This window comes from Lactuca serriola, chromosome 5 (assembly GCF_051521515.1).
Source record: "Lactuca serriola cultivar US96UC23 chromosome 5, Lser_US96UC23_V15, whole genome shotgun sequence".
NCBI lineage: Eukaryota > Viridiplantae > Streptophyta > Magnoliopsida > Asterales > Asteraceae > Lactuca > Lactuca serriola.
In genome coordinates, this window is record NC_136412.1 from 28,535,785 (window position 1) to 28,546,922 (window position 11,138).

An 11,138-nucleotide genomic window follows, 5' to 3' on the forward strand; every position below is an offset into this window, starting at 1 on the left:
TTTGTCATTTTTCCAAGTAAGCATGATTCGCAACTATCATCTGACTTTAGGTCAAACGACTCCAAGACTCCATCCTTTTGGAGTTGGCCTATGCGTTTCTTGCTTATATGTCCAAGGCGACAATGCCATAATGATGCTTTATCCAAGTTATTATTAGTTGTAGAATCAATACACAAAACATTATTTCCTAAGTTATCTACAACAGACACAGCTTCATACACACCATCACAAGGTAATGCTTTAAAATAAAGAACATTATTAAAGAAAGCATCAATAGAACCAACTTCATTATTAAACGAAAAGGTAAACCCTTGTTTGTACAAAGCATGAAAGGAAATAATATTTCTTGCCATTCCTGGTGAGTAACAACATTTATTCAAATCTAAACTAAACCCACTACTTAGCGATAAAGTATAAACTCCAATCTTGGTGACAGGTAAAGCTTTCCTATTCCCCATGATCAAGTTTATTCTTCCTTGCTCCACATCCTCACTTCTTCTTAGTCCCTGCAAGTCACAACAAATATGAATACCACAACCGGTATCAAGGACCCAAGAATTAGAATGGGGTGAGTTATTAGAAATGATAGTGTAAATACCTGCATGGTTGGGTTTGACTTTCCCATCCTTCACATCCTGCTGGTACTTTGGGCAGTTCCGCTTCCAATGAGCCTTTTCATGGCAATAGAAGCATTCAGCCTCTTTTGGGTCAGAAGAAGGAGTAATGAAACCTTTCTTGGTTCCACTCGAGGAAGAGCCATCAAGGGTCCGAGCCTTGGTACCCTTCGAAGATCTCTTTCTCTTTCTCCCTCGACTTTTCCCGATTGCCAAAACCGGAGTTGAGTTTGGAGTAGGAGTGATAGCAACCGACTTCCCCTTAAGACCTGATTCTGCGGTCTTGAGAAGTCCCTGAAGTTTGCTGAGTGTGACTTCTTCCTTGTCCATGTGATATGTCATGCGTAATTGATCATAGCACGATGGTAAGGAGTGCAAAATGATATCTATTGCAAGATCCTCCGGGAAGTTCACATTAAGCTTCAGCAAACGATCCACATACCTTTGCAATTTCTGCATGTGGCTCGTGACGGATTCACCGTCCTTCATCATGGTTGTTATCATGGAGCAGATGATTTCATACCTCTCTTGTCTTGCACTTTGATGGTTTCTTTCCATCAAATCTTGGTGCATTTCATAAGGGTAGAAATCCTCATAAGACTTTTGGAGTTCCGCTGTCATCGTGGCCATCATGATGCAAGCCACTTTCGTAGCATCCCTTTCATGTGCCCGAAATTCAGCGATCTCCTGAGGAGTTGCAGTGGTCTCATCAATCTCCTTAAGCTCCTTGTCAAGGACATATTCTTTGTCCTCGTAGCGGGTAATCATCCTGATGTTTCTGATCCACTCATTGAAGTTGGATCCATCAAAGGTGACTTTCCCACACAAGTTTATAAGGGTAAAGGAGTCATTAGGATTAGAGCCAGAAGCATTGTTGAAAGACATCTGAAGAGAAGAGTACAAGATTAGTTTAGATACAAGAGAGTCCTTAATAAGACACCCAAATGTAATATTAAGGCTAGGATCCAATCACAATATAATATAACTTAGAAGAGGTATGCCGTAATCTAAGCTATATCATATTTGAAAGGTAGGTGAATGACGATTCACCAATTTCCACCATGAAAACTGCAATATTTAAGTATTAGGTTTTTGAATGGTTCTTAGAAATTCCTAGATTCTTTTGAGATTCAATGAACTTTTCAAAGGCATGTTTCAATCTCGAGTGTGCCCTCCAAGTTTTGTGACTGGGATACCGAGGATCACAAAACGAGGTGTGAAGTAACCATGCAAATCACTTGGTACCCTTAAAGTTTATCACTCAATCGATGTGCCGGTAAACCACACACGCTCCATCGATACTATAATAAACCTTAAGTCACCCTTTACCTACCTTGTTAAGTCCAAGTTAGTGTGTCAGTTAACAACACACGCTCCACCAACGACTTAAACAAAGTGTAAAGTGTAATTTCATGGATTAGCACCTTATTCACATTTTTCCTAAAGTAACTAAGATTGGGAATTTAATAAAACATTTAGTTACTTTATAATATCCATCATACTTTTAATGAGAATTTGTAAGTCCTTGTCTTACCCATTCGGCTAACGACCCTCCACCGGTCAAGCAAGCGGTGGGTGAGAGTGGACACCCATTAAGTTGCCATTTTATAGGCAACAACCTTATACCCACCTTATAGACCGGCTTCGTGAATGAGGCGTACTAGCGGTAAGACGACTTTGTTCTTATACATATATATATATATATATATATATATATATATATATATATATATATATATATATATATAATTATTAAATTATAATAATATAAGTATAAGGGTTGAATTTTAACTTTTAAAATTCTAGGGGTTGGAACTAAAGTTTTAACTTAACTTTACTTGTTCCAAAACTTGAAGGCAAGTTTTGTAAACTTTCAAAACTTTTCATTTCTTGTAACTTATGAGTTTAATAGAGTAATAAAATGAGGACTTTTCATTTTTCCTAACTCTTGTGTTCTTTTAATGGTTTTTAATCCAAGAGACTTTTGGTTTTCCATAACTTGAGGACAAGTTATGGACTCCATTAAAACACATTATGATCATGAATTAAACTACCACATAGGTTACAAATAATTCCTATGATCATCTAAACATCATAAGAACAAGAATATGAATATGAACATGAACACCTTCAAGAATCAAAATCACATTTAATCTTTGTAATTTTGATAACTAGTTGTTGTAAATGAGTTAGAAAAGACATTACACCTTCTAAAACAAGTTTTCAAGTACCAAAACAATTTAGGGTAATGTTTCTAATCCATTTCCAGCAACTGAAGTCGAAATTCTGCACTCTGTCGACCCTACTCGCCGAGTGCATAAACCTACTTGCCGAGTAGGTTGAAGATACACGTGAACTCGACGAGTCCTCCCCATGGACTCGCCGAGTCCATCAGTCAGACAGCAAGATTTTCGACTTTCTTCAACTTTTAAGCACAAATAACAAACAAACAAGCCTAGGCTCTGATACCACTGATGGGTTTTGAGCATTCTAACACTTCCTAAGTGTACATGCAACCCTAATAACCTTGGATCTATGTTTGTCTAATTATCATGCTAAGTTGAATTCCAAGGCTATATTCCTATCTAGCATACATGGGGAACAATTTTAACTTGAATAATAGATAGAATAACTTACCTTGTTGTTGCTTGTGTTCCTTGAAACCTTGTGAGCCTAGCACCCCAAGTGTGATGCCTCAAATGCTTCACACAACACCAAATGCTCTTGGAAAGACTCTTGAGATAATACACACTTCTTAAAATCGGCCAAGCCCTCTTGTTTCTTAGTGTAGCCGATTTTGGTGGAGAATATGCTTCTTATATAGTGTTGACACATCTAGGGTTACACCATGTAAACCCTAATGTGTCATGACTCTTCATTTCCATGACTCATGGGTTTGTAACTCCCATGGAGCATCCATGGAGCATCCTATGGGTAGAACCCAACTTGATAATCCATGGAGCCTCTTAGCCCACTATACAAGATATGGATGATTTACATAATCAACCCATATATTTAATTAGTTCTCTTTTGACCACTTAATTAATTCTAAATTAATAAATGATCAAACTAATCAAATAATATTATTAATATATTAGAACTTATAATATATTAATAATCTCCAAGTGTTATTTCTCTCATTTAGTCTACCCAATTGCATGGTGCCATGCAACCCAAATGGACCATGCCGGGTCAGGTCAAGTACATACCAGAAATAGTTATGGACTTAGACACCTTATCCAACACCCACACCCTACGGTGAAAAGTCAATAACCCTCGGCTATCATAGTCGAAGGAGGAAACCTACCCCACAATCCGCTCACTCTTCCGATGTTCCTCCTTCATAGCCTCCTGCTGAACCTCCCGAATCTGCTCCAATAGCGGAGTCACTATTGTCATCCGTAGGTAGATATCTCGGATCGGCACTGCCTTACGGCTAAGCGTGTCGGCCACCACATTGGCCTTCCCTGGGTGATAAATGATCTCGCAATCGTAATCCTTTACCACATCCAACCACCGACGCTGCCTCATGTTTAGATTCGGTTGATCCATGAGGTACCTCAAACTCTTATGGTCCGTGTAAATGGTACAACGAACCCCATAGAGATAATGACGCCAAATCTTGAAGGCGAACACAGCAACCCCCCAGCTCCAAGTCATGTGTCGGGTAATTCGCCTCGTGAGGCTTCAGCTGCCTCGACGCGTAGGCAATGACATGCCCTTTCTGCATCAATACCGCGCCCAAACCTGAGATGGACACATCGCAGTACACAACAAAATCCTCTATACCCTCTGGCAGGGCTAAGATTGGCGCCTCGCACAATCTCTGTCTCAGTGTCTCGAACGCTGCTTGCTGCTCAGGCCCCCAACGAAATACCACAACCTTCCTTGTTAGCCTGGTCAATGGTATGACTATCTTGGAGAAATCCTGGATGAATCTCCGATAATAGCCTGCTAAACCTAGGAAACTCCGAATCTCTGATGGAGACTTTGGAACCTCCCATCTCATCATGGCCTCTACCTTGGCCAGGTCTACTGAAATCCCGTCCTGGTTAACGAGGTGCCCATGAAACTGCACCTTGCGCAACCAGAACTTAAACTTGAAGAACTTAGCATATAAGCTCTCTCTCCTCAGGGTCTCCAACACCTCTCGGAGATGCCCCTCGTGCTCCTCCTACGTCTTGGAATAAACCAAGATGTCATCAATGAAAACTATCACCGACTGATCCAGCATCGGTCGACACACGCAGTTCATGAGATCCATGAACGTGGTAGGAGCATTGGTGAGCCCAAACGGCATCACCACAAACTCATAATGGCCATAGCGCGTCCGAAACGCGGTCTTCTGCACATCCCCCTCTCTGACCCTCATATGGTGATAACCTGAACGCAAATGGATCTTAGAGAAACAAGATGCTCCCTGCAACTGGTCAAAGAGATCATCAATCCTCGGGAGTGGGTAACGGTTCTTCACCGTTACCCAGCTCCCAATAGTCTATGCACATCCAATGCGACCCGTCCTTCTTCTTCACAAATAAAATCGAGGCTCCCCAGGGTGAACTGCTTGGCCTGATAAATCCCTTCTCTAGCAGCTCCTGCAGCTGCGTAGACAACTCCTGCATCTCGGGAGGAGCCAACCGATAGGGTGCCTTGGCTATGGGAGCCGCACCAGGGACTAGGTCGATCCTGAACTCCACCTAACGCTCCGGAGGTATCCCAGGCAGCTCCTCGGGGAATACATCCGCGAACTCTCGTACTATGGGCACCTCGTCCACCGTCGCTCCACCCGCCTCCCGGGCATCCATAACATACACGACATAACCAACACAACCCTGGTGATCTCTGACGCGATGAACTCGCATAGCCTCTCATCCCTTAGCTCGGAACCTGATCCCGAACCTGATCCCTCTCATGAACTACCAACTGCTGGCCTCGATCATAGTACCACCATTCTGCAATATATAAACAATGATTGTTAGCAATACTGATACCTCTTGAGGAACCACATCTAACACAAGTTCCCTGGTCTTATCTCGGCCTTCCTTGGTTCGAGTACGAATCCTCTGCTTTCAGTAGTACGAGCCCATACTACCTTCCACATCTATCTGTACCTTCTTCAAGGACTGCCTTGACTCCACCAAGCCCCTTTTTACCACTGCTGATCACTGCTATCTCTATCCTAGGCTTTCCCTAGGAAAATCTCTGACTCCACTTAAACCAATCCTCAGCTGCTGAAGGCCTCCTTTCAATGCCAATTAGCCATCACTTAAATACCATCACATGTTACGAGGCCCGGGTAATCCTTCGAGTAAAAGACTCGTCCCTACAACGGTTGGACTCAAACGAGAGCTGCGCAGCAGGGACAAATCCAACACTCTGAGATTATCCAACCTTGATCCCATGTGATGTGATGTATTCACCTAATGGCCAACTCCCATCACTTGGAGTCCCACAAAGCACAAAGCAAGCGACATTCAGATACAGGAACTACTTCAAGAAAATTTAATCTCATAACGAGAAACTGCAGTAGCATACAGTGCTGAACTCATACTATCAGGCATAACCTAAACAGGCTATCCTACTACTGTCTACTCAATTTGTAGCATGCAATTCTCATAAGGCTGGCACACATAAAGCAGGCACGTAAGGCATCCTCCTAGATCCTTATCCCTATCCTAGCATGTTGTTCTACTGAAATTGATAAACATAATATAACATTGTATGGGTACTTTTAGGAATACTTACTTGAGCTCGGCCGGTTGCACACATCACACACTTCGTTCTTTCTTAAAACTATTTACTTAATCTTTTAGAAAACTTTTTCTCTTTTCGAAATCCTTTAATCCCTTGATTTGAGTTCAGACACTCCTGAAGGTGTGTCCGAATCCCTCAAACCAGGGCTCTGATACCAACTTGTAACGACCCAATTTTCACGCCCAAAAATTTCATTTTTAAATAAGTGGTTTGTAAAATATGTATAGCAAAACATCATCCGATCATATCATTTCATAAAACATGTTACGAGTCTGAAAACCCAAAACAAGGAAATAATAATAATGTTAGAGTACAATCCCAGAACATCTCATGATGCGGAAATCCAAAGTGTGTGTGTGGTGTGCTATTACCGCGCCGACTCCTTCCCCTTCGTTGAAGAGGTACCTGAAACCAAAACTGAAAACGGTAAGCACGAAGCTTAGTGAGTCCCCCATCATACCACATACCATACAATTATATCACATACAAACTGCCAGGCATTTCTGGGGTGCCCAACCTACCCGGTACGGCCATTCTGGGGTGCCGACCTACCCAGGTCAAACCATTCTGGGGTGCTGACTACCCTTCGGTCCTAACAACCGAACCTCGGGGGCTATTTCACCCCTACAGCTACTATCACATATAACATAACATAGGCATATAATCAGACATATCTGGGGTTCCTGAACTACTTTTCGGTCCTAACAACCGAACTCTACTACTATTACCTACAACATATCATGCTAACATATAACATATCAGTTAGTAACCAACTTAGATGATATCACCAAGACAATCACTTATCATACATCTCCTACTGGTGGGCCAACATTGTGGCCTTAGAACCACTGCTACTAGAAGGTAACTCACCTCGAAAGTAGCTGCTGAAAGTCTGCTTGCTAAGCGCCTGCCTGCTGAATCGGTAATCCTCCGGCTATAAATCATAAACATAGATTAGCCACTCATTCCCACCCTTAGGTCAAATGACTGACCTACCCCTGGTCCAAGGTCAACTCCTTGGTCAAAGTCAACTTCTAGTTGACCGGACTCGCCGAGTCATGGCACCTACTCGCCGAGTCCTTCTCCCACTAACCCGGTCCTACTCCACAAGCCCCTCTTCTTAGTCACTGAGTCACCCTAACTCACTACTTGGGACGATAGGACCGACTCGCGATCCGACTCACCGAGTCCAAGAACAACTTGCTGAGTCCATGCGAGCAGGCCCCCCACTCGCTCCCAAATCCTCACCAGAGCATCCCTTATGAGGATTTGGATTTCTAGGACTATTGCAACACGTTATATCGCTAATTCCGCGTGCAAATACAAAGGGTTGGACCTTCAACATCTAAACCCTCATACTCAGTAACTGTTCATCTGACTCGCCGAGTTTGATGAACAACTCGTCGAGTACCAGACAATCTTCATAGGACTCGCCGAGTTGTTCATCCAACTCGCCGAGTCTAAGGCTGTCTTCAAAGAACTCGCCGAGTTCCACTTTGGGACTCGTTGAGTTCCTTGACCCATTTCCCATACAAACCAAATCTGAAACATGCAACGCTTCAAAACCATAGATCCATGTTCCTAGGGCATGCTTATCACGTAAAGTTGCAAACTTTACGTGCATGCATGGCCCTACAAGCTTCAAAAGGAAAATACAAGCTCTTTATGGGGTCATACACTCAATGGGGACCTTAATCAATTCAACCACAGAGACTCTAAACTTCTAAGATGTCCTTAAGGTCCAGATCCGAAGTCCTTTCGGATCATTAAGCACAAACATATGGAGTTTGGTGTTTTAGGGCTTGAAAACCACCAATTTGGGGGCAAAAATGGTATCTAATGAACTAGAGGTCAAGGTATGAACTTTTCTACCTGAATGGAAGCTTCTTGCAGGGTAGATGTCGGATCTACTTCTCGTCCTTGCACTCTTCCACCTCCTTCTTCTTCTCTTGAGCTTCAAACTTCCTTCACAAGGCCAAAATCACTCACAAGGACAAAAAGGGGCTAGGGTTTCGCTCTACAGCTCTTGTGGAAGTGTTAGAGACAAGGGAGGCCAAGTTAGTGTGCTTAAATAGGGTGCCAACACTCAGGTTAGGGTTTTTTTGCCCCAACAGAGCCTACTCGTCGAGTCGGGGAATCGACCCACCGAGTCCAAGGCTCAGACTTCGCGTCTCATCCCGCTCCTACTCGGCGAGTCGGTCCTTCAACTCGCCGAGTCCAAGGCAAAAATGCAAGAATTAAGAATTATTAATTACAAGAAATGTGTACCGGGAACCAGGTGCTACAACAACTATGTAAGTAACCCTACAACTTGGTTTCTCAACTCCTCTTGATAGATGTAATTCACAAGCAACAACACCCCTAACATCAAACATAAAGTCATAAAGGCAAATAATTTTTATCATAAACTGCTTATAAAACAGCTATATTGACAAAATATACCTTGTATGTCAGTTGGGTCAATGTTAAACAGGGTCGATGTTGCTTTCTATATATATATCTTTTGTAGATGTATCTTGAATTGTTGATGACACGTATATTGATGACATGGGAATCTGATATAGTTGTTATAATGATCATTTAATCCACCCAATTCCAGCTCTGAAGAAGATTTAGAAACCTGTTCACATGAAAAAAATAACATGACTGATGATTGATGACATATAATAGAAACATGTACAAACCTGCAGCATATTTGATCTATAACAGATAATAGAAACATAATACATTATCTTAGGCATTTCCACAAACACTGCATGTGCACTTCCCTTTAGCATATTAACAGCCTTTATACAACAATTTTTTTCAACCGACATGTAGAATATATACCTTCCTGGAAGAAGTAAAGCATAAAAAGATGTAACAATCGATCAAGGAAAGGTCATAAAAACCTAAAAATTGACTAAACAAAAGAAAAACTTGACAATTGATGTGAATATTTAATGCACTAGCCTTTTATTTATAATTCCTAATTTATCGCATCCAAACCACACCTTACAAGCAGTGAACATGATCGAGTATAGTATAGCTTTGATAAGCAAGGGTGTCAAACACAAAGGGAACGGGAGTGAATTAATTTAAAATATTTGATTATGGGTTACAAAACACACGAAAGGAATAAAGAAAATGTTTTATTAAATCTCAAACGAATAACTAATAGCAAGTCTCGATAAACTGATAGGAAAACAAATCTCTTCAGGTACTTTGGTTTAGATAAATTACACCTTAAAGTATAGACAATTGCATACACAAATTCATTTATTCATGTTCACCGATTTCTAAAATGACTAGATTCACATTCGTTATTACTAATCCTTTAGCAAACAAGTCAATTCAAACAGTGATCAGTTGGTTAAACTAACATGCTTCCTAGTGTTCAGTTCATATCAAGCAAGACTTGTAATAATAGTTAATCAAATTACTAATTCAATTAACCTCTTGTCGATGGTTCGTCAGATAAGGCTTACACATTAACTTACTTATTTCCTAGTTAACCCTAGTTTCACGTTCGCTATTCCTAGGTATATAATCTTGATGGTCATCAAAATCATAAGAGACAAGCAATCTAGCAGATGTTCATACAATTTAATATGCCTAACAATTAACAAAAAATAATTGTCATTAACACATAAGGATCTTTTAACAAGCTTGGCAAGATAAATTAAACATAAACAAACAAAACAACATAACAATTAATCCAATAATCAAGGTTTTATTTAATCATAAACTCAAAGTAAATGGTTTTAACACCAAAATCAGAAAATAAAAACGTAATAGTATCACAACGGAATGCTAAGCATGGTCACATTAACAAACCACATGAGTACCTACACGAATCCGCTCTCTAATCCTTCAGATCTTCGCTCCCGTCAGCTTAACGGCCTTCCGTCCGCCTTCTAGACCCTCAAAACGGCCAAATATATGTTTCTTGTCCACTAAGGATCAGTGGAAGTCCAATTCTCTCCTTTGGTTATCCGATATTCGCTTTTTATAACCTTTGGAACCGACTTACGTACGTTGGGTGTAAGTTGGTTTACGATGGGCGGAGTAGGAATCCTATCGTGATAAGGAAGTCCGGATGCAAGCCCGGTATGCTGGGCGTAAGTGAATCTACGCTCGGCGTACTCTGTGTCTCTCCAGTATGCATGGCGTAATGGTAATTACGTTGGGCGTAATAACAGCCTTCATCAGATTTCGTTATTTTAGCTTCTAAGCCCAATTTCCGCTCCAATCTTTTCTTTTCCGCTCTATCGATAACTAATAACTGTAAATCGTAATTCAGAGCATCATAAGTACACTTTAGTTCTAAATAAGAATAATAATGGCTAAAATATTAAGATATGATGTATAAAAATACACATATCAACAATTAATCAAACAAAGGCCATAAACACTTTAGAATCAACCAAATGAAATAAAAACTAAAGGATTAAAATCACAAAATCGAACCTGAGACAAAGCTCATAAAGGGGAAGTGATACCCACGACCATCCTTAAAGAAAGACCAAGAAACCCCACCACCATAGCCGATACCCTGGAGGTAGAAGAAAACATTACCTTCAACTCGTTCTGAATCAGCCACCAAGAAGGAACATTCACAAAGGAAATCAGAAAAAACAGAGGTGAATAGTTACGGTGGCGCTCAATCAGATACTGTTGTATGCCCTGCTGTCAGCCATAACCTCTATTTCCTTCTACTCATGCGTTTCCGTAGTCGGCGACCTGATCCAAACTATGAACAGTTTGTGGTATATCCAAAAAGATGAACCA